This window comes from Otolemur garnettii, unplaced genomic scaffold (assembly GCF_000181295.1).
Source record: "Otolemur garnettii isolate 467f Iridium unplaced genomic scaffold, OtoGar3 scaffold00093, whole genome shotgun sequence".
Lineage (NCBI taxonomy): Eukaryota > Metazoa > Chordata > Mammalia > Primates > Galagidae > Otolemur > Otolemur garnettii.
The window spans coordinates 5,281,267-5,306,978 of NW_003852488.1; the positions used below are offsets into that span (position 1 = coordinate 5,281,267).

General features: G+C 36.7%; 1 non-coding gene and 1 pseudogene across 2 annotated transcripts; both read left to right on the top strand.

Annotated features, from left to right (window-relative positions):
- Positions 1-10,563: 10,563 nt before the first annotated feature.
- Positions 10,564-12,401, top strand: LOC100945068 (annotated as a pseudogene). The gene has a single exon (XR_001161517.1). The product of XR_001161517.1 is annotated as an E3 ubiquitin-protein ligase RNF146 pseudogene (transcript).
- Positions 12,402-19,932: 7,531 nt separating this feature from the next.
- On the top strand, positions 19,933-20,039 carry LOC111727084. The gene has a single exon (XR_002774716.1). It is a non-coding gene; the product is annotated as a U6 spliceosomal RNA (small nuclear RNA).
- Positions 20,040-25,712: the final 5,673 nt, after the last annotated feature.

A 25,712-nucleotide genomic window follows, 5' to 3' on the forward strand; every position in this document is an offset into this window, starting at 1 on the left:
TGGACCTTTTCAAAAAACCAACTTTTTGATGTATTGATCTGTTGTATAGTCCTTTTGTTTTCAATTTCATTTCATTCTGCTCTAATTTTGGTTATTTCTTTTCTTCTAGGGGTTTGGGATTGGAGTGTTCTTCCTTTTCCAGTTACTTGAGATGTCCCATTAAGTTGTTAACTTCCTCTCTTTCTGTTTTCTTGAGGAAGGCTTGCAGTGCTATGAATTTACCTTAGGACTGCCTTTGTAGTATCCCAGAGGTTCTGATAACTCGTATGTTCATTATTGTTTTGTTCCCAAAATTTGGTAATTTCCTTCTTGATTTCATCTCTGACCCACCTATCATTCAGCATAAGGTTATTTAGCTTCTATGTTTTTGTATAAGTCTGCAGATTCCTGTTGTTACTGAGTTCAACTTTTATTCCATGACTGTCCCAAAAGATGTAAGGAATAATTTCTATTCTTTTAAATTTGTTGAGGTTAGACTTGTGACCTAAAATGTGGTCAATTTTGGAGTATGTTCCATGGGCTGATGAGAAAAATGTGTATTCAGTTTTGTTAGGATGAAATGTTCTATAGATGTCCATTAAATTCAAATGCTGAAAGGTTAAGTTTAAATCTAAAATTTCTTTGCTAAGCTTCTTGTTGGAGGATCTATCCAACACTGCCAAAGGAGTATTAAAATCTCTGACTATGATGGAGCTCAGAGAAATCAAGTTGCTCATGTCTATTAGAATATCTCTTATAAATTGAGGTGCATTCTGGTTGGGTACATAAATATTGATGATTGAAATCTCATTGTATTGAGTATTACCCTAAACAAATATAAAGTGTCCATCCTTATCCTTGCTTACTTTTGTTGGTTTAAAGCCTATTGTATCTGAGAATGAAATTATAACACCTGCTTTTTTCTGCTTTTCATTTGCCTAGAATATAGATGACCTTTGCTTCACCCTGAGTTTATATTTGTCTTTTAAGGAAAGATAGGATTCTTGTATGCAGCAGATATCTGGCCTGAGTTTTTGTATCCAGTCAGCTAGGCTGTGCTGCTTTAGGGGGCCATTTAAGCTATTCACATTGATTGAGAATACTGATTATCCTGGTATAATTTTGGGTATCAAGTTTTTCAAAAGTCCAGTGGACATCTTTAATCCTTTCACCACTGTGGAAGTTGGAATTTGATCAAAATTTTCTGGGTGAGTTTACTTATGTGGTTGACAATTGTGCTGTTCATTATGGGGGATAGGTCTGAGAATATCGTGGAGGGCCGGTTTAGTTATGGCAAATTTCTTCAGTGTGTGAATGTGATTAAAGTACTTAATTTCTTCATCATAAATGAAACTCTAGCTGGATACAAGATCCTGGGTTGAAAGTTACTTTGTTTTAGGAGATTAAAAGTCAATAGCCACCCTCTTCTAGCCTGAAATGTATCAGGAGAGAGATCTGCAGTCATTCTAATAGTCTTCCCCTTGTAGGTTATGGTTTTCTTATGTTTAGCTGCTTTCAGAATTTTCTCTTTCACTTTAATTTTAGTGAAGTTAATTATGATGTCCCTGGGCAATGTTTTGTTCTGGTTGAGTTGTGCTGGGGTTCTGAAACTGTCTGCTATCTGAATTTCAGAATCTCTTGGCAAGAGATTTTTTATGAAAGTTCTCCTTCATAATTTCATGAAGAAGAGCCTCTGTGTTTTGTGAAGCAACTTGGTCGCCTTCAGGGATTCCTATAAGGCAAATATTAGTTTTCTTTGAATTATCCCAGGGCTCTCTGAGAGAGTGATCCATCTTTGTTCTCCATTTCTCTTCATCCTTGAGCACTTGGGCACATTCAGAAGCTTTGTCTTCAATGTCAGAGATCCTTTCCTCTGCCTGCTCCATTCTGTTACCGAGGGATTTTATCATATTTTTTTAAATCTTTGAGGGCTCCAACCTCTTGCCTCAGTGTTTCAAAATCTTTGGTCATTTTATCTTTCATATAAAGGAAAGCTTGAGACAGCTTTTGAATAGTTTGAAATTCTAAATCCCTCCTTTCCTCCACTCTGTTAATCTTATTTGCTATCCAGATTCTGAACTCGATTTTTGTCATCTCAGCCATCTGTTTATGGATGGGAATCTTCAATTGCATCTGCCCCATTCTTCCTTGGGGGACTTGATCTACTCTGGTTATTCTGGTTACCAGAGTTTTTCTGCTGATTCTGCCTCATGGTGAATTTGCACCATTTGGAGACTGTCCCAAAATCATTCAGCCAGTGGCTGCCACATAGAAGATGCCAGCTTCTTCTGTTTGCCCCAAGATAGGGTGTGTCTGTCTAGAAAGGCTTCAGGGGTGTGAGCCTTATTGTTCCTACTGCTGTGGCTGCTGCTCTTCCCTCAGGGTACCACCACTCCAGTGTAGTTCCCTCTCAGCTGACTGTCCTCTCACAGTTCTCGGGCCTCCAGGCCTGGGGTGCAGGGAATCTGTGGGTCAATCAGTCCTCAGGCGACCCTGCGTGGGTGCCCGGGAGCAGTGGCCAAGCCCTGGCAGCTGTGCAGGGGACGCGCAGGTTGCTCAGTCCTCTGGGCACCCTGCTCAGTTACCCAGGAGCAGTAGCCCATTGCTGGCAGCCATGTGGGGATGAGCAGGTCCATCAGTCCTTGGGGCACCTTGCTCAGGTGCCCAGGAGCAGCGCCCCAGCACCAGCAGCCACACAGGGAACACACAGCTCAAGCAGTTCTCCGGCTGCAGGACCAGGACAGGATGCTTGGTCCCACAGGGGTTGGGGGGATGCTGCTCTTGGGACTCCTCTCACTGTCTCTGCAGGCAAGGGGGGAAGGGTGGACTGGGAATTCAAAATGGCAGTGGAAATGTTAGTTTGATTTTTCTGCCTGATGAGAGGGTGTTCGGAGTCTCCCCAGGGTCCCCCTAGGGGAGTAGACTCCACTTTCTATAGCTCTCACACATGGGGTGAGACAATAAGTCCTCAGGTAGGAAACTCATAGGTGCAGACAAAGAGAAAACAAAGAGAAAAACACAACTTTCTTGGGGGGAAGGGGATGAACACCCTTCCTTTTGGATGTATTATGTACCTGTAGATTGCTTTCTAGGAGTCGCGACTTGCCTCAGCAGAGATGTCCTATAGATATCACTCTTCTCTCTCAGCTAGGCCCCTAGTCTTCAAATTTGTTGGGTATTTTCTGGACTTTATCCTTCCCTCTGGATGGAAGGTTCTGTCGGAGGCTGGTACCTGTCAGCCATCTTGCCCCTCCCCCCAGTAGTTTCTCTTTTAATGTAAATATTCTCATACCAGGGCAGTGGTGTGGCTCAAAGGAGTAGGGTGCCAGCTCCATATGCCAGAAGTGGCGGGTTCAAACCCAGCCCCAGCCAAAACAAACAAAAAAAATTCTCACACTATATTATCTATCCATTCCATTCCTAAGTATTTCCCTACAGAAAATGAAAGTACAGGTCCATGCAAAGATTTTTATTTTTATTTATTTATTTATTTATTATTGTTGAGACAGAGTCTTACTATGTTGCCCTCAGAAGAGTGCCATGGCATCAAAGCTCACAGCAACCTCAAATTTCTGGGCTTAAGTGATTCTCTTGCCTCACCCTCCCAAGTAGCTGGGACTACAGGCACAGACATAACACCCAGCTATTTTTGTTGTTGTTGTTGTTGTTGTCATTGTTGTTTAACAGGCTTGGGCTGGGCTCGAACCTGCCAGCCTTGGGGTATGTGGCTGACACCTTAACCACTGAGCTACTGTTGCTGAGCCATGCAAAGATATTTAAATGAGCTCTTATAGTAGCTTTATGTGTAATGCCTCCAAACTGGAAGCAATCCAAATGCCCACTAATAGGTGAATGAATAAACAAATGATAGTAAATCTATCCAATGGAATAAAAAGAATGAACTATAAGTACATATAACAAAATAAGATGAATCTCATAGTAATTATCCTGGATGAAAGAAGGAATACAAAAAGTATGCATAAAGTTCTAGAAAGGGCATATCTATTAATAGTGATAAGTCAGAAATACATACAATATTACCATTCAATTAAAAAAAATTAACTAAAAAAAGCATATCAGTGGTTACCTAGCAGTTAGGAAGTAGGAAAATAGGGAGGCTGAAAGGAAGGAATGACAAATATCCTCAAAGAAAGATGCTCTGACAGTCATAGATATATATTAACTATCTTGATGGCGGTAGATAATGGTTTCACAGTTATGTGCATATCTCAAAATTTATCAAATTGTACATGATAAATAGTCACTGTGTATTATGCATCAATCATACCTCAATAATGCTATTTAAAGGAAAATCATATCTGATCACTTCACCTTCCAGAATAGGTTCCTTGAGCCAAACTTATCAGCTTATTAATACAACTTATTAAATGTATTGTGAAGTAGAAAGCTTCATAATACATTTTTTCTATTGTTATCCTTCCACCTCAAATACCCTACTACTTTGCTTCAGAATATGGTTAACTTCATACCACCTCTACTGAAACTTCTTAAGCCTCTCCAACTTATAGGTTTTTTTTTTCTTTCTCTGAATATCAAATACTCTATAGCCACCATTTGGCAAATAGTGAATATAGCACATAATCAAACCTAAGTTTGAATACTAATTCTGTAGTTTATCTCTGTGACTCTAGAAATTTATTTAACTGCTATAAGCCTTAGTTCATTTTTAAGTATTGATAACAGTAATGTTCATCTAATAAAGTCAACTAATTGGAAATGGCTTGACATAATAGGAAGCATCCAATCATTGTTTTCTTAGATCTCCTGTGTTTTTTGTGATCTTTCTCATATGAAATATTTTTGGAAGCAGTAGTAGAGTCATCTGGTCTTCCTGATGGTGCCTATCAGAAATAATTCCATCTAAGCCCTTTACACAATAGATGATAATTAGTTGGTTTGATTTTCCTTTTCCTGCCAATACTCTTTTGGGCAGAGGACAAAGAAGAAAGTTTTTGGATTTAAAATACTTTCTTGATTATTCCAAATATTAGGATTATTCTCCTAGAGTAAGTTTAGCTGAGTCTAGACACTACATTTAATTAATAAAATGTGCTTGTTCATACTCTAAGAATTTGACTTTGCTTAGCTCTAAATAATAAAATAAACCCTACTAAGTACTTACTGACTACATGATGAGGTACAAAGAAGTTTGTAATAAACCCAGGGTCACAAGTATAAAGAATGACTAAATATATCTTGAAACAATGCCTGTCTCATTATGTCATGATACTCCTAATCATTCTATCATGCTTTTACTTTTATTAGTTGTATTTTAGATAACAAAATTCAGACTGTAGCTTTCCAGTAGTCAATAATTAAGTTGTTTATATTAATTAACATATAATATTACCTTTCACTTAATACAGAGTACTTTCTCCTGGTAACTGGGCCTTAGATGCTTTGAGTTCTTAAAATATATATTGTCCAATAGATCAGTAAAATTTTCCCTTCACTGGTAACTTCATTGGGGAAGGTGAAGGAGGACTGAGCATCATCTGCCATTTTGTATTTTCCCTTTAGAACTTAAGAGTAATTAGTTTAATAGCATTAACATTGCCCCCGTTGTTTACCTAATCAATGTCAAAAGTATTTATTTGACCTTTCTTCCAACAGGGCTATGTAGATTTAATTAAGAGAAATGACCAGCAACCTTTAAACAAAAGAAGGCAGATAAAGAGGATATTGCCAACCCAAATAATTAGATACCAAATTGGTTCTTTAGAAGTTTATGCTGCAATCAGAGCTTCTTCAGCACAAATTCAATGTCTAAGTAAAACTCAGTTTCAAGGCCACTTCAACTACAAAACACAATTGCAAGTGAAAATACCAATATGCCAAATATTACAAACTCTATATTTGTAATCTCATCATACAATTAAACCAATCATAGATGATTTTTCCTAAACACTGCTTCAAAACCTAGGCATTTCTTTTAAACCTCTGAAGTTTAATAAATGATTATTTTTTAGCTAAACTATACCTTAGTAATTAATGCAGAGGCTTATTATGTACTTGACTAATAACATTTATAGTAATACTCCCACATTGTTATGATTTATAAGTGTAACAGCATTTATAATGCATTAATTATGTAACAAGCACTATTCTAAGCACTTTGTGTGGGTTAGAGTACATGTTACCTTTATAATCCCATGAGATAAGTACCAATCATGGATATAAGGCACAAAAGGCTAAAGTTACAGAGTCAGTAAGTGGTGGTATTAAAAACACTGTTAGCATCATTAATAAAAATGACATGCTCAAATATGGACTTAGATCTCACAATAAAATTCAAAATTGAATTTTAAACAGCTGCCTCATTTAATTCCTCAACAATCTGCAAAAGCTCTTATCATATCTTTCTTAAAACATAGATGCCTTATGTCTCCTTGTCAGATTAAGGAGAATAGCTTCATTAATTCAAAATATAGCTTCCTTCTTAATGTATATAATTCAAATGTTGTAACTGTCAAGATATATATGTATTTCCTTTGCACTATTTGCTATTAGAAAATCAAATAAGAAACAAATAAAAGATAAAGAGAGAACTTCCAATCTTAGAAGACATTACAATAGCCCATAAAGTAAAATGTCACTTGGACTATTTGACTTTTTATGTGTTCCAACGGATATTTGTATTTTAAAAACCTTCAAAATCACATTAGCTTTATGAAACTATTTTCTCCACCTCCAAATATTCTCTTCCCAGCTTTAAACCAATTCACTCAAAGTTTTTGGGGACTGCCAATTTGGAACATCCTTTGGTTTTGACAATTGGCAGCTGGGATCAATCAATTCATAAAATCCAAGTCGTTAGCTAAAATCGGTCATATTTCTTAAGCAAGACAATCTGTTAAACAGCTTAGGTCTTAAGGCCATGAAAAACATTTGCAAAAACACATTTTGTGCTTGCTCTTCCTAAGTTCTAAGGCTATAGATGTTACAGAAACCACCATTCTGGAAATTCTCCCAGCCATCTCTTATCCTTGCCTGGAAAGTTCAAGGTATCTTCTGGTCTTCACAGCTAACAATAGACCATCTTCTGAAAGCCATGGGTAGAAACAGATTTTCTCAATGTGAGATTAATCCCTGCTTCATTCTGGGCAATTATATAGTTTTTATCTCTGTGTAATTGGTCCAGTTCATCATAAGCCAATGTCATCACAGTGCAATTAGACTAGCTTCCTATACTGGCTATGTCCCTAACAAAAACAAATTCTATATAATTGTACATATTCCAAAGTAAATGCAAAGCCCTCTAAGTGATCTCAGACAAGGCACATCTCAAGCTTCAGCCTCCTTCTCAGTAAAATGAGAGGACTGGAATGACTAAACTCCAAATTTCTAATTCTATAATTCCATATTTCTACTTATTCCTATTGCTTTCAGTGCAAGGAAACCTATTTTATCATTATTTCCAAACTCTTGAAATCACCAGGACAATCATGGGTTAGTCCCCACAAAACATCATAACATGAATGGTTCGAGAAACCTATTTATAGACTTCATCACACTTAAAGTATGAGAAGAGCACAAGAGAGATAAATGTTGAAATTCCCCATGGTTATCTCCATTTAAGATTCCATTATCATTACTTCTAAATGTCATCATTTCTCAACACCACATACCATTAATATCAAAGTAGAAAAATATACATCAGACACTCTCCTTGGCCTTGCTCCAAGCAAACATCAATCACTGATGATTCCTCTTCCTCCCATTGAGCCAGGATCACCCTCAGAATCTTCAACTCAAACTCCAGATAGCCACCACCAATTATTCAGAATTGGCATGGTGAGAGAATACATTTGATATTGTGACCTATACATTAATTAGTCCTGATCCAAATCCAACTGCTGTCTACACATCTCTAATTGCATATGTTCTGAAACACTGTCATTCTCTCCTCACAAAGCATTTCCCTCCCTTTCTATAACCCCTAGTCTAATAAATAACAATTCCAATGACCCATATATCCAAATAAGATATTTTGCTTCAACCACTCATCTAATTGATCACCTCGTCCCATAAATTTCAATTCCTAAGTTATTTTCCAGATTTTTTTCTCTTCATTTCCTAAAACTTCCCTAGTCTAAAGCCTTATTGTTTTTCTTCTAACCTACTGAAATAGCTTTTTAACTAAGTTACCTTGTAATGGTCTTGCAGATACCCAAGACCATTACTTTTTTAAACCATTACATTATTTTAAACCCTTCAGGAAATCCTAATGCATAAAAGCATAATAGCCTTGGTTTATTAAAAGACCCTATGTGGCAGTTCAGGGTTCCATAAACAAGTGAAAGCTGCATCGCCTTTTTGGGGTCAGGCTTGGAAGTAATATATCACTTCTACCACACTCTTCTAGACAAAGCCATTGCAAGCACACTCAGATTCAAGGGGAGTGTCAAAGAATTAGCAAATATGTTTTAAAACAATCATACCTACCTCTGTCTTCCATATGTCATGCCATAGAAAATCTTAAGTAACAGTTCCCCATTTAGGCCTTTATACATACTATTTTCCCCACATGGGATACTCTTCTTCTCCTCCTTGAAAACCCCCTATTCATTCCTCTAGTATCAGGGGTCCTCAAACTTTTTAAATAGGGGGCCAGTTCACTGTCCCTCAGACTGTTGGAGGGCGGACTGCAGGCCCTGGGACAAGTGGGCTGCTAAGCAGGACAGTCAGAGGCGGCAAAGACACCCTGCAGGCCAGATAAATATCTTAGACGGGCTGCATATGGCCCGCGAGCCATAGTTTGAGGACGCCTGCTCTAGTATAATGAAAATACTACCTCTACTATAAGAACTTCCTTGACAGAGCCAAGTAAACTTGAACGCCCTCTAAACTCCAGTAATCTCTCACCTCCTAGACCAGAGTGGAGCCAAAGACTCTCTATTTCTCACAAGCTCCCAGATGATAACAATGCTGGTGGTCCAAGCATACTCTGAGGAGCAACATCTTACTCAAAAAAGCTTACTCAAATTGCTGACCAAGGGTGGAGCACTTCAGCCAAGGAGAGGGGTATGTCAGAGAGGAAGGCTACAGAGTATGCATCTGGGCCAGAGGGCAAAGTGAGATGGGAAGAGTTGCAATAGGCTCAAAGGAGCAGGCAGATTGTCAAAATGTGTGTATTTCTGAGACATAGACAAAGAAGGAAATTCTTGGGGTATAAGCCAACAGGAGAAAAACCAAGAAACCAAGCCAAAAGCTACGAAAAGTTTTAAGTGACAGGTGGAAAGCAACATGCAGGAAAATCCTAGAGCTGATGAAAATGTGTCTGTAAAGCTTTCTGTAGGTTAACAAGAGGGAGAGAGCAGTAGGATACCAGGCTAAGACTATCATTTTCCAAAATATTTGGCTACACTTCCATTGAGACTACTATCTTTTTATATTAAATACTTTATTTGGATGCCTACATCTAAATTATACCTATTATAAGCTTCCTGCGAACAAGGATTACACCTATGTATGAAGGAATGTTTGAGAGCTTATGTACACTTTCTGGGTTCATAACTCTGTGATTAGCTTAGGAAGATCATTCTTTTAATTTTTTATGTTTCAGGTTATTTTAAGCATACAAGAGTGGATAATAATAATAATATCTGCACTTAGGATTGTTCAGAGGATTAAGAGATAATATATGTAAAAGTACTTAGCCTGGAATATAGTAAGCCTTAAATCCATGTTTGATCCTATCATAGGGAGCATGATATCTAAATTTGGGATCAGATCGAACTACCAGAAAAAAATCTGCAGCTCTCTGATTTATTAGCTATGTGACCTTAGATGGGACACATAACTCCTCCAAGCCTCAGTTATTTCAACTGTAAAACTGAGATACTCACAGTACCTACCTAGTAAGATTATTAAAAGAATTTAGATTATCTACACCTGATATATGCAATAAATTTTTAGTGACTATTAGTTACAATTATTACCATCATTCTCAGAGTAAGAAACACAGTCTGGCAAGTGCTAGGCTTTCCATAAATATTTTTGAATGCCTAGATAAATCAATGTGGGTATTGTTAACATTAATCTCAGCAATTTCACTTTTAAGGTACTTCCATGTATTTAGAAAAAAAAAATGTTTCTTAGGACTACACAAGTAGAAAGTCAAGTAGAGACACCGGTTCCCCTCTGTCTCTTTGCATCTACTAGAACAGATTCACTTTCATCTTTTTTTAATATGTTAAACTTTCATATAAATTTCATGGAAACATTGTTTCTATCACTTTCATATAAATTTCACTGGAAACATTGTTTCTACCACTATAATGAATAAAGAATTATACTATATCATAGTTATATCTTTTCTTACATATCATAAAAGATATAAATAGTAGGGCATGCAATGTCTGACCATTCTGGGGACCACACATAAGATTGTTAATAAGATTATTGATATTAACAATTGTCAAGATTGGCTGCGGGCTCTGGGGCCGAAGAGAAAAAGACTGCGAGGTGGCCGCGGCTGTGGCCGGAGAGGTTTATGGCATTGCACTGAATATGATGAGAGATATGGAAGAACGTTGAGAGAGCAGTTTATGCTGTGCAACAAGATGAACCAGCAGTGGAAGAGAAAATACTGCAAGCCTGCTGGCTGCTGGTGAAGAAGCTGCTTTATTTCTGTGCAGGTGTCTATGATTTGTGATAGAAATGATGGCTGGCTGTGGTGAAATTGATCACTCAATAAACATGCTTCCTACGAACAGGAAAGCAAATGAATCCTGTTCTAATCCCACACCTTCTCTAACCGTGCCTGAATGTGCCATCTGTCTGCAAACATGTGTCCACCCAGTCAGTCTGCCCTGTAAGCATGTTTTCTGCTATCTGTGTGTAAAAGGAGCTTCCTGGCTTGGAAAGCGGTGTGCCCTTTGTCGACAAGAAATTCCAGAGGATTTTCTTGATAAGCCAACCTTGCTGTCACCAGAAGAACTCAAGGCAGCAAGTAGAGGAAATGGTGAATATGCATGGTATTATGAAGGAAGAAATGGGTGGTGGCAATATGATGAACGCACCAGTAGAGAGCTGGAAGATGCCTTTTCCAAAGGTAAAAAGAACACTGAAATGTTAATTGCTGGGTTTCTGTATGTTGCTGATCTTGAAAATATGGTTCAATACAGGAGAAATGAACATGGACGTTGCAGGAAGATTAAGCGAGATATAATAGATATACCAAAGAAGGGAGTAGCTGGACTTAGGCTAGACTGTGATGCTAATGCTGTGAACCTAGCAAGAGAGAGCTCTGCTGATGGAGCGGACAGTCTATCAGCACAGAGCGGAGCTTCTGTTCAGCCTCTAGTGTCCTCTGTAAGGCCTCTGACGTCAGTAGATGGGCAGTTAACAAGCCCTGCAACACCATCCCCTGATGCAAGCACTTCTCTGGAAGACTCTTTTGCTCATTTACAACTCAGCGGAGACAACATAGCTGAAAGGAGTCACAGGGGGGAAGGAGAAGAAGATCACGAATCACCATCTTCAGGAAGGGCACCAGCACCAGACACCTCGGTGGAAGAGACCGAGTCAGATGCCAGCAGTGATGGTGAAGATGTAACTGCAGTAGTTGCACAGCACTCCTTGACCCAGCAGAGACTTCTGATTCCCAGTGCAAACCAGACAGTGCCTGATCGATCAGATCGATCAGTAGCTGGGGGCGGAACGGTGAGTATCGGTGTCAGATCTAGAAGGCCTGATGGACAGTGCACAGTAACTGAAGTTTAGTCTTCAGCTCCATGGCTGAAGGCTGAAAGGGGTATCTGTAAATTTCTGCCCACATAACATTATACTCATCCTAGTAGTGCATTTTGGGAATTGGGGTGGGAAGGGATATGGGAAGGATAGACCTGTAATTAAAATGTCTAACATGTCTCTTTTGAGAGAAATTTATTTAATGTAAGGACCCCGTGTGTTAATAGTTGAGAGCCACTGAGTAATAATCCAGTTTTCTTGAGGTCTGTTTACTTCATAGTTTTCTGTTAATTTCTTCACTTCTTTTGGCCAATGTGTGTGTATTATCTGTGCATTAATGGTCCTCATCTGACTCTTACATTGTGTCTTATTTTTCTGCATGGATTGGTATAAAAACATTACTAAAATTTGGCACTTGGAAGATGTTTGGTATCATTATGAGCAGGAAGCTTAATTAATGTGAGAATAGATATGAATCTGGGAATTTGAAATAGATGAATAACAACTATTTTATAGTAAAGTTATTGAAATGGGGGAAATGTAAAGAAAACAGCTAATAACATGTTTCAGAATCTTTGTAACACACTTCATGGCGTTCCCATAGGCTTTGCTGTCTAGTTCTTATACTTTGAGGTTTCTTTTGATCCACATTTTTCTTTTTGATTACAAAGTTTATAATTTAATAAATACTAGAATTAAAAAAAAAAACAATTGTCAAGATTGTTGATGTTAATAAGTGCAAATACCTAAACAATACTAAAAATTAAATAAAAGGCAGCCATCTCATTATCCATCTCTCAATGGAGTTGGCTGGTAACAAATATGACACTGACCAACCTGTCAAAATTAACATAGTGCTACTTTAATAGCAAAATAGTTAATAGGAAGAACAGGTCTAGTTCCAATATACATGGTGGGAAGCCTCTTACTGACAGGAAGATACAGGTTAGGATTCATCTTAGCATTCTATAAACACTTAAAGTCAAGCCCACAAATCAACTGCACTGCAAAGAATTTGAGAATTTCGAAGACATTTGATTATAATATTTCACAATAAGTGTCCAGACTAGAATCCTAAAAAGGTTGCATACTCTCCCAACTAGTATCCGTTAAATAAATGCATTTTGGGTGGTATAAGGATATTTTCCTTTACCTCATATTTATGTTGTTAGACATGGAATAAATTCTAACATATTTTCTTTCATAAATTCATACAATCTTTCTCCTATTTATTATGGGATTTGGGACTGTCACAAAATTTTAAATTCCAGAAGGAAAATTTTCCACAATTTCTTTTGCAGGCAATTCAACACTCCTTTTTCTGAGAACTAGCACCAGCCAGGCACTCCAGACACTCCTCAGGAGAGACCACGGACATTCCATGGCTACATATTACAGACATTTCCATCTTAATAAAAATTTTCCCCACTGTTTTGTTTTCTTGTGGGTTCAAATTACACAATGTTCTTTATATAAGTAATGAGGCCCATCTATATGGATGGTGATCATAGAAATCAAATAATGGGATAACACTGAGCAAGAGAAAATAATAATTGCCAATGAATTTTAGTTTTATGTCCTCAAATGGCAGTATTGAAAAAAATGATCTACTGTATTCAAGTAGAAGTTAAGGCTCACTATGGATATTGAAATAGATGAGAAATTATGCATTATTTTAAGAGGTGGTATTTGGTTATGGGCCATGGAATACACCAATTCTGCCCCTCCCCAGTCACTTTGTAATCAAAAATTCATAAAAGATTATGACCAGGACCAAGGAGCCCTTTATTACTTAAAGACACACTGGTCCTCAAACCCCATTACAGAATTCCAGTGAGATGGCCTACACTCATGGAGGAACATAATTTCCTAGGAGGATCCATGAAAGCAAACTTCAATGCAAAGCCCAAAACAATATGCCAAATCTAAAATCTATCATCTAAGGAGAAGGGCCCTCCTTTCTGAGGTAAAATGAGCCAAGAGGATAAACCATCAGGGAGTTTTTTCCTAGTCTAACAGGGGTATCCAAGCTTCTATTTCTCTGCCACACATTGGAAGAATAAGAGTTATCTTGGGCCATACACCAAATACACCAATCTGATGGTTAAAAAAAAAAAAAAAGTCCTATGCATACTTTTTATGATATTCAGCACCAGAGAGAAGCCAGAAAAATCCTCACAAAATCAACATGTGCTGTGTGTGCTGCAAATTGGAGCTACCTGCATCTAGAATGTGCCATCACATGCTATCCATCCCAGAGCTGTCTCGCTGTGAGAGGAAGGGATAGATTCAAAGTGCGTACCTAGACTCAAAGGAAAAACTTTTCTTTTTTTTTTGGTCATTTCAGAACAGAACTCCTTCCACTTGAGGGTGGGGGACAAGCTCCTTTGGAGGAACAAAGGTCTCATAAAATCTTCCTAAATCAATTTTACATCCAATTTTGTATGGGGGAAGAAAGAACAAGGTATCTTCATATCCCAATAAAAATCTAACAGTACCTGGTAGAAAATCATAGAAATTGCATGAAGATATTACTGATGAAGAGACTGAAATATAACTACTGCTAAATAAATATGTAGGGCAATATGTGAAATTTCATTTGTTTAGCAATCATAAAATTATTTCTAAATGTTTATATAGTACACAACCAGATAAGCTGTCTTTTCTCTTTTTAAATGGATATTTTAAAGTAAATAAAACCACAATTATTCATTTTCTTCTCCTTTTTTACATGTAATGCTGAAATAAAATCTTATATGTGGATTACTAGACAAACCAGAAGATAAGTAACAATGGCATGAAAGCTATAATGAACACACTCTCCCCATCTGCCCACAAGTACTACAAGATCAAATAGAAAACAGATTTTGTCTGAGAACTTGCTCAGTTTCTATGAAGTCCTTTAGAGCTGAGAGGGTATTTCAAAAACTGAAGTTTATTCTCAACAGACACAAAATGGAGCTACGGGGAAAATATGGGAATGTAAGACAATATTATTCTAGGTCCTCACCCAGTAGCTTCTGCCTCAGAATAAAATAAATGTCTCAAAAGGGCAAAATAAGTATTTTGTAGAAGTTTCTCACTCATTACTAAATTTTCTTCCCATAGCCCAAAATTATCATTTTATGAGACTTATTCCCACCATTAACAATTAATGAAATATTTTGCTTATATATACTATTTTTTCATCTGGGGCATATAAAGATAATGCAAATGGTTGATAAGGGTGATCAGTATAGCTCAACCATGCTACATCAACAGTGATAAAATCCCCATGATAATCAGTTCATTGTGTGTTAGTAGTAACACAATGAGTTTCTAAAAAATTTTCAGATATTCATTGATCGTGGAAAATATCTCAATGATGGAAGTATGTTATTTCTAATTTAATGTGAGTTACAGAGTCCAAAAACTAGTCACTTCAGCCTCCTTCAAGGCAGGTAAGTCATAATAAATATCATAAAAAAACCATAACCAATATTTATTGAGTTCTTTCTCTGTGCCATTTCTGTTACAGACATTTTGTACACATTATGTTATTGAACCCACACAACAATCCAGTGAATTGGGTACTATTTTATCCCCATTTTACATGTGATAAACCTTAGATCTGGATTTAAACCAAGGCCAGATGATTTCACTTGTGTACATTTAGCCAGTATATTATCCTGCATTCACTGTAACTTGAGGTCTAAAACAAAGAAAAGAAACATTTATTTTTGTTATCCTATCTCTTGTGGGGGGGAGAATGTGTGAACAATGTTTTTAGGTTTTTCTTCATACTGCCTCAAAGCTATGTAGATCAAGTAGCACATCCTTATCAGAGGTTCCACCCACCTGAAAACAAGAGAAAGATATTTTGTACAGACTTATTTCCCCTCCCAATACATCAACAATTTAAATTTCTGCTTTAAAGCCCAGTTGCATGGTCCATCTGTTCAAGCTGGCTCTTATCCTAATTCATGGTGGCTGCAGGAGGGAAGTAAAGAAATCCACTTGCTTGGGGAGAACCAAGCAATGTTGTATTAATTAAATTTGCATCACTGTTGTAAATACTCCCAGAGGCCAGGGTGATGAGTACATTTTATAAATCAAATAAATGAATAATAACTTTTAGAGGTTGCTAAATGCAAAATGTTTAAAGAACAGAAACCAGACGAATTCAAACTGTGGCCGAGGGGTTACCCTCGCTAATTAAAACATACACCGAAAACATTAACCAACCTGATTCATAAGCTAAATAAAACTCCATTTCTGGATGACTTTCCATCTTACTATTTTTTATTACAACAGAAGGTAACCACATGAAAGTCATCCTTAATGAACTCAATATTCTTTAACTTTCTGAAATAAAGAGACAAAAAGAAGAAAACTAAGAGAAACATAAAAATGTCATATTGTTTATGTGACGTATATACCACATCTCAATCACTTGGCCTTTTCATTCATCTTGCCTTTAGAGACTGCCTTAAAAATTCAGGAATTCTTTATGCAAAAAAGAAAGAATGGGAAATAAGAAAAAAGAAAAGAGAAAGAGGGAGAGAGGGAAGGAAGAATGGAGATGGAGGGAGGAAAGAAATAAAAGGAAAAGAAAAGAAAAAAAAAGGAGAGATTTCAGAAATCTGTGAGAAATAATATCCATACATGAAATGCAAGGTACAGGGGCCACCTAGCTTTGAACTTTAGGTGAGAGTGAATTACCTATGTTTATGATTCAAATTATCAAAAAAAAATAACATCAATTAAAATTTGGCAAGTATTTTGGCAAATTTAGCTGAAATTTACTGCAGAATTGTTAACACATTAATGTCATTTCAAACTTTGAGGCTATATGTGTTGTTCTTAACATCAGTTACTATTATATTAATACTGATTAGGCCCATTAGTATTGTAAGCACTGTAGAGTGATCAGATCATAGATTCCATTTTAAAGAGATAAGATCTATTTGTTTTAAAGCCCAACTGAACACCTGTAAATGGAAACAGAAGGTCTGCAATTAAGAAAAATTAGCCTAAAATCTAAAATCAATTTAAAATCAAATAATAAAATGTATATATTTTTTCACCTACTGATCTTCTAAAGCAGGCGTCCTCAAACTATGGCCCGCGGGCCACATGCGGCCCACCTAGGACATTTATCCAGCCCTCCAGGTGTTTTTGCTGCTGCTGCCTGTCCTGCTTAGCAGCTGACTCATCCTGGGGCCCACAGTCCGGCCCTCCAATTGTCTGAGGGACAGTGAACTAGCCCCCTGTTTAAAAAGTTTGAGGACCCCTGTAAATTACAATATGGAAAGAAAAAAGGGAAGGAAAGAAGGAAGTGTATAACCTAAAGGCACACGCAAATATCAATCTCTTCAGTTCTCAGAGTAGGGGCAGCTCTCTCCTCCAGCTTTTGATCTTAGTAGCCTTGCCTTTTCAGTCTAGTGTGGCATAGATATATTATTTTATGTGTTCCATTATGCAAAAAATGTAAGGAAACATTGATCCAAGGACTTGGTTTGCATTGACTCTGCTAGCTCCTCAAATTTAGCCATCTCACAAATCCTCCTAAACTTCCCTAAGAAACATTTAGATTTTTAAACTATTTATTCTCTATTATAACTAAATAATGCACACATCTTCTTTCACAGCCACAATGTGATTAATTCTTAAAGAAGCTTTTGTCACTCAGCTTAATTTCATATTAGTAAAAATGCATTATCGAGCATTTTAGTGAGTGTCAACCATTCTGACATCATTTTTTATATTTAAAAAAGCCTCCTGCTTAGTTAAAAGAGACCTTATGAAATTCTTATGTGCTAGCTAGTCCTGGAACGAAGGGTGGGAGGGCTGGGGAATAAGAAGGCAACATCTTTTGCATAAGGTATTTGGCCAGCTGACACAAATGGGTCCTCTGAACAAAGGCACAAGATATCCGTTATCCTAGTACTCATTGTGAAGACACCTTAACCACTGTCTTCCACATAATTGTCAGCGTGCCAGTAAACTCTAACTTCTACCTTACTGTTAGATTCCACAGCACTGATAGAAAGATTACAGCACAGAACACCAATCCAAGAGACAGGACTTCCATAGGGCATTGCAGAGTGGCTGGAATTCCATAGCAGCATCCCAGAAAAGCAAATACAACCCCAAATTACAAGTTCTTTAGCTTTTGTACTAAGAACTGCAAAATACAAAAAAAAAAGAAGTTATTAAAAATAGCGATTTTTTTGACAAAGTCTCAGTAATTTAACAATTTACAATACAAAAAAGAGAAAGCAGAATCAATAACTTTTACATAAATGCAAAATATATATTTCAGCTTTCACTACCATTTATAGATTTTTTTCTATTAATAAAATAATTTAGTAGGTTATTGTTTAAGAGTACATTTGAACATAAAGACTAACAATATCCACAGACAATCATCATCAATAAACTTTGAAAATTCATGTTCCAAGCCAGTTAACTAGAGATTTGTTGTTTGTTTTCTTGCTTGTTTGTTTGTAACAAGCTTTTACTGAACATAACCACACCACATGTTCACAAATGTTGCCCTGGAGATGAAAGTAAAGACAGAAACCAGTCTAAACCAGGAGCTTTTAAACTGAAAATTTACAAATTAGTTCAGATGTATCTGGGAAATTATAATGTGACTAACTAAATGCATGTGACTGATAATATACTCTGGTTTGTGTATGTCAGATCTGGTGGTTTTGCCAGGCAGATGACTACAATGAATCCATTTTACTCTATAATATTTTTATCTCATCTATTTAGTACTAAGGTTGCTCTCCTAAAAGCTCTCAGCCTTAGCTTAAGTTTTGATTTTCAAATCTAGCAATAAACTAGTATGAGCCCAACCTAAATACATCTCAAATAAGAGACCAACATTTCACTGGGTTTCCTTTGATGTTGTATTGCACTGTGCATGTCTTCTGGCAGAGTGGATAAAGGCCAGTGATATAAGGTATCCAGTCAAAGACACGTGTTTACAATTATAGCCTTCAAAATAAAGAGAGGATACATAACCTTATCCCTGGGGGTATGGAAATTACACCATTAGAGAAGCATGGCCAGAGGCCAATGGTTTGTACTGGTATACCTAATGAACAGCGTATTTTCATCTCCAAATGTGCATTCTATTTATAATACTATAAAGCTATTTTTTAGATGAATAGAAAAATTAGGCATACCTGGCACAGCTATATAACTAAAGGCCTATGAATATTGAATTCATAGAGAATACTAGTGTATGTCAGAAGGAAAGGCATACCCAATGAGGGTATGCTCTATAGCAGAGAGCACACCAGACAGGATTTGGGAGATGAAGTCCTTACATTACACCCTGAATTGTTAACAAATATCACTTCAGAATCAATAAGCAAACTCCTCCAGTGACCTGAATGATAGACAATTTCCAAGTTTTAAGATCAGTATAGTAGTGTAAATTCTATGAAGTCAAGGCCAGTGATAAAGGGAAGGGTGGACTCCACCTTAAATTCTGAGCTCATAAAATTTAGAAGAAACTTAAGGGCTGCCACATGTCCTGGCTCTTGCTCAATTCCCTTGCCTGCACTGAATCAGGAGAGAGAGAAGTGAAAACTGATTTCCAAGAGAATCTCCAGCCCAGTGCCTGCTCTAAGGGCACCAATGATAAGCATCCATTGGTGCATCTTTGCTAGCTGTGAAGCAGGAGGAATATAAAAGTCACTATAACAAAAAGAAACAAAGAGAATCTCACAAGTCACCTTAGCTGCACTAAAACACTAGAACTTGAAGAAGGCTAATAATTGCCATATGTTATTCATTCTTCCATAAAAACAATGAGAAAATGATACGAGGAGCAATCTTATAGTTTAGAAAGAGGAAGAATATTCTAGAAATGAGTATTTCACAGTGAATGCTGCCTGCTGCAGTTCAGTGAATGTTTTTCTTTCTTTCTTTCTTTCTTTTTTTTGACAGAGAGTCTCACTATGTAGCCCTCAGTAGAGTGCTACGGCATCACAGCTCACAACAACCTCCAACTCTTGGGCTTAAGCCATTTTCTTTCCTCAGCCTCCCAAGTACCTGGGACTATAGGCGCCCACCACAATGCCCAGCTAGTGTTTGCAGTTTATCAAGGTGTCACCTAAAAAGCCCGTCAAAAGTATCATTGTCCTGATTTGATCATCACACAACCTATACATGAATTGAAATATCACACCACACCAGATAATTATGTACAATTATGTGTCAATTAAAAACAACATAATGGTGCTCACTTAGGCAGCACATATACTAAAATTGGAACAATAGAGAGAAGATTAGCATGGCCCCTGCGCAAGGATGACATGCAGATTCGTGAAGTGTTCCATATTTAAAAAAAAAAAAAAACATAATGCTTTCTGAAAAGTATCATTGTCCTTAAGTTACAGATAATCTCCTTAGTTATAATTCTAGCCAGTGCATCACAGGAACCTCAACCTCATAAAAGAACACCACAGACCCTCAACTGTAAGCATTTATGAACTCCTTCTCATTTTCATAGTTAATCCATTCATTCTTAAAAGCTGCCTTGCTTCTAAACTGACAGTTTACTTCACGTTTAGCCAGAGAAAATACAGAGTTCAGAAAGATAGGTAAAAAGATACGAAAATTCTGAAATTCTGAAAAACAGAATGGAAGTTGAAGAGTCACTTAGTAAATTAATATAAAATGTTAAAATCCAACTATTTGGCCATAAAAAAGGAATAAAATTCTGTCATTTTCAGCAGCATGAATAGACCTGGAGGTCATTAAGTTAAGTGAAATAAACCAGGCTCAGAAAGACAAATATCACATGTTCTCACTCATGTGGAACCTAAAAAAATTGACCTTATGTAAGTAGACAGTAGAGTGATAGATACCAGAGACTGGTAGGGAGGGGGGGAGGAAGAGAAGTTGGTTAATGGACATAAACATACAGCTGGATAGAAGAAATAAGTTCTAGTGTACAACAGTATGATAGGATCACTATGGTTAACAATAATTTATTGTATATTTCAAAACAGCTAAAAGAGAAGATTTAAAATGTTCCAAATGCAAACAATAAATATTTGAAGTGACAAGCATCCTAAATACCTGAATTCTGTATATGTCAAAATAGCACATGTACTCCATAAATATATACAAACATATATGAAGAGAACTATGTAACTTAACAGAGCAAGCATAAGAACAACCACAAAAAAAAAAGAGGATTTTCTTTTTAAAGGGGTTTGGGGGCTTTCAAAAAGTATAGGTAAAGGCAATATGTTCAAAGATAATTAACCTGGAGTACAAGAAGACTTCCTGACCTTAAGATTGATGAGGCAATCAAGTGTATTGCTTGAAGTCTAACTGAAACACAATTTTATTGATAAGGTATAACCCACCCATCCAAGGTTGTTTATATAATAACATATTCTGGGCAAAAAAAAGAAACACAAATATCACTTTAATCTGCATCATTCTACAAGTGTAAAGTGACAATATTACAATTTGCTTCATAGTTGTTTTATTTCCATAATTGCTTCAAGAAAAAGGTTAGAGAATCATGGGGTTATAAGATCTTAAACCTGAATCTTTAAAGATCTTCTAATATTCTCCCATATTTTACAAATATTCTATATTACATTATGTAGTATATAACTGAAATAATAAAAAAGCTTAAGTAGGGAAATCTACTTTGACTCCTAACTCTCAATTTAATTGATGAGAAAAGCATCTTACATTTGTATTTAGTTTGACCCCGTCCCCATAACTTTCAGATTCAATTTGTTCAAATTTCACTGTTGCATAAGACAGAGGTATAATGTCATACAACTGAATTCTTTAACTGAATAGATTATTGAAGTGCTTATTGATATAATTTTATATCAAAACAAACATGCAAAAATTGATACTTTTTCCTCCTCTTATTTGAGTTCTAATTGTCACCAAAATAGATTTTTAAATCATATTTCCTATAGTAATCACTCTAAAAATCTTCAATGTTAGTGGATAAAAAAAAAACTTGAGACAAAAATCTTTTTACATATTTACCATTGAAAAATAAATTAATTTACATTGTTAAAAAACTGAATTATGCAGCTCCTTATATTTGCTCTGTCAAGGAAATAGTCCTAAAAATAGCGTCTTACACATTATCTTACCAGTTATTTGGAAGGCAGGTAGGTACAAATCACCTTCTATTAATTAGGAGTTGACCAACTTGGGAAATTACACAGAAGAGCTTGGTTTCCCCTTTTGCAGTCATCTGTTTATAATAAAACAGTAATACCCAAAGTAGCTTTGATCCTGCAAGTACTTGTATAAATCCTGGTGGTATAGAAAGGGGAGTCTCCTGCCCACTGGTCTCTGTGATTCCCTTTTAAGTATCATAAACTTTCACCAATAGCACTGGCTATGTTTAAACATATTCACAAATGAAATAGTGCCCACTTTTGGATATCAGAGAATCGGTCTCAAGTCTTTTCAGGACAGCATACTCATCAATGTATTGGGAAGGTTTTAGAAATGGTGCTCCTTATCCAGGTCTTTTAAAGGAAACTAGAGTCAACTAAAGAAAAGAAAATATGCAATATATTTTATAAAGGTTATCATAGTACCCTAAGTTTTTGTTGTAATAAAGACTTATATTGATACTTAGCCCTTTAAAGAATCTCAAGATTTAGGCAAAGTGGTGGGAACTGAACAGAGAGAGGCTTATCTCCAAGTCCGTAAGCAAGAATGGAACTTCTTTACTGCCATTTCTATCAGTCTCTCATAGGGAAACTTTGAACCAAAACAGAAAAAAGGGGGAGGAATATAGAAAAAACATAGATAGGTAACTATGTGCATTAAAACAATACAGTGATACCCACTTCCACTAAGCCATACACATACACACTCCATCTCATATTAACATAACGCCATATCAAAACCCTACACTAAAGTGTACTGTAAGCAAGGGAGCTTCTCAGATCAGGACTGTGTCCTTTTCATTTTGGTATAGCCAAAGCCTTCATCAGAATTAAGCACAAAGCCTAGAGTCAATGCTCAATGATATTGGTTAAAACTGAAAATTCTCACTCCCTGTCTTTTTATTCAGCCAGAAGATGATAAGTTTAGGACAAGACACAATAGCATTGAACATAATGGTGGATGAGATAAATAAAAGCAGATTATCAGATATATAATTAATATCATGTTCTAAGAGGAATTCGTGGTAAAACTTTTGGAAATTCTATCATTATTGAATTTCTAATTCAGCATCTAAATTTTGATGCTCCAAAGAGAAATAAGTAAGAGAAGATTAACTGGAAATTTGGCCAGTTGTATTCACAGTTGCCTGTATCACATCTCCTTTACACAGGAAGAGCAGTGACCTCTGAAAAGAATGTTTAGCCCTTGGCAGAACAGAAATTGACCTAGCCAACTTTATAGACGTAATCAAGTCTTTTTTCAGAAAAATCTTTCTTTACTGAAACATTCCACCTTCCCTTTATAAAACATTTTTCCTGTATGTCTTTGGGGTAATCTGACACTGACTGCTTACCATGCAGCAAGCTCTTTTCTGAGCATTTCATAACAGATAACAACATTAATGTATTAAATCCTGTAACAAAGAAATTGTCTTCTACAAGTTACACAGCTAGTAAGGGTCAAATGCAGCCCTTGAGCCAGGCAAGCTAACTCCAGAACCAAGACCATTATACTACACAAGGCAGCCCCCTCACTTTGGACTTGGTATGCAGGTTAATTCAGGATAGAAATTCCTCCTTAGGGCTATGTCTCTCTGCTGTGGGTTCTCTCCTATCTCTCCCTTTCACCCAAGCTGGTATCTGAGCACTCAGGTAGTAGAGGCAAGGGTTATAATTCTCTAGATATGTGCTGGCCTCAGCTATGTCATCTCTCCCTGCTTGGTCTTTGGGTATTGGCTTATGATCCCTCTGTTTTCCTGCTGATATAACCAGCATTTTCTTTGGCCAAGTGCTAGCATCTGATATATTTTGGTCCTTGCCAGGGTTTCTAATTGTGATGGATACCACATTCTGTGTCCAATGAGTCACTGTGGTACACAATCCAGATTGACCAGTCTAACAATGTTGACAACAAAGCAGTGATGCTTGTTTTTGTGTGATATATTTTTCAGGAGAATGTGCATAAAGACATGTTATATGTACTTCTGTTGCCAACCAACACCACAGCTGCAGAACTATTTGAGTCTTTGAATGATTTCATATCAGGAAAACTAAATTGGTCATTATATGTTGGTATATGCATGGACATAGCAGCTGCCATAACTGGACCACTTTCTGGTTTCACTACTTGGGTCAAGATGGTTGCTTCTGAATGTGAGTCTAAGTCATCCTATGTCATCTCTAGAGAAATGCTGGCAAGCTGAAAAATGTCACCTGAACTAAATAATGTTTTATTGGATGTACTTAAAATTATCAACCACTTTAAAGTACATGCCTTTAACTCATGCCTGTTCACATAGCTCTGTGAGGAGATGGACATGGAGTATACATGATTTATACACAAAAGCGAGATGGCTTTCTAAAGACAGACCACTAGTCAAAGTTTTTAAGTTATAAGAGCTGCTTCAGAGATTTCTTTTAGAAAAACAGTCACCACTGGCAGCACATTTCAGTGACACAGAATGGGTCATGGAACTTGCTTCCTTGTGTGACATAATCAACCTGCTCAATGAACTCAATCTGTCACTTTAGGGAATAATGACAACTGTGTTCAGTTCAGCAGGTAAAATCACTGCATTCAAAGCCAAACTGCAATTAGGGGGATGATGAGTCAACCTTCGAACTTTTGATATGTTTCAAAAATTACCAGAAATTTTAAAACAGACTGAGTCAGGGCCTTCTTCCTCCCAGCTATTGTATCTCAACACTCAAAAGAATTTGAGCATTATTTCCCAACCACAAGAGACCCCCAAACTGGGAAAGAATGAATCCATAATGCATTCGTGAATAAGCCAGGTGAATCAACTTTGTCCATGCTAGAAGACAATCAAATGATGGTGGCCTTAAAAGTGTGCTGGAGACAACTTCACCTCTACATACATTCTGGATTAAAGTCAAGGGAGAATGCCCTGAGATTGCCACATAGGCACTGAAAAGCCTGCTTCCATTCCCAACACCCCAAAGCAGGATTTTCTGCAGTGACAGCAACCAAAATGAAACTATGGAATAGACTGGACACATAGCAATACTCTTCATTTGTGTCTGTTTGCCATCACCCCCAGATGGGACCAACTATCTCCAGGAAAACAAGCTTAGGGTTCCCATTGAGTCTGCATTATGCTGAGTTGCATAATTATTTAATTATATGTTACAATGTAATAATAATAAAAATAAAGTGTGCAATAAGTGTAATGCACTAAACCATCCTGAAATCATCTCCCCTACTCCCCAGACCATGAAAAAACTGTCTTCTGTGAAACTGGTCTCTGGTACCAAAAAAGGTTTGAGACTACTGCTGAAAAGTACATACAGTCTTTAGGAAGAGAACTTTCCCCCAGGCTCTCAACCGAATTTCACTTCTAGACCATGGTTTTCCCCAAAAACAGTAATAGAATTCATATCTATGAACATCTACTGCACAACATATAACTAATAGTAGAATATAAAATAAATAGAAATATTACTATTAATTAATTCAGACATATTATTAACAATATAACAATATAATATTAATAATAGAATATGTATATAGAAAAGGTACCCAAAAATGAATACACATTTTAAGAAAGGAAAAAACTGTATTAAAATTATAATAATCTATACCAATAACAAATGATGAATACAAGTCACATTTGACTTCTGCAGTTATAAGAGGTGCTCCAAGTGGTTACCATCAGCATCCAGAACCTTCTGATTATAGTGAACTACTGCTTCAGCAACTCTGGAGCCACTCACAATACTACATCCTTCAATCAGGTTCATTTCATTCAATGCATGTAATAATCTTGGGCTGAAAATTTTCCATTTGAAATAAAAACATATCCATTTGCTCATATCAGAAGACAGTGAATA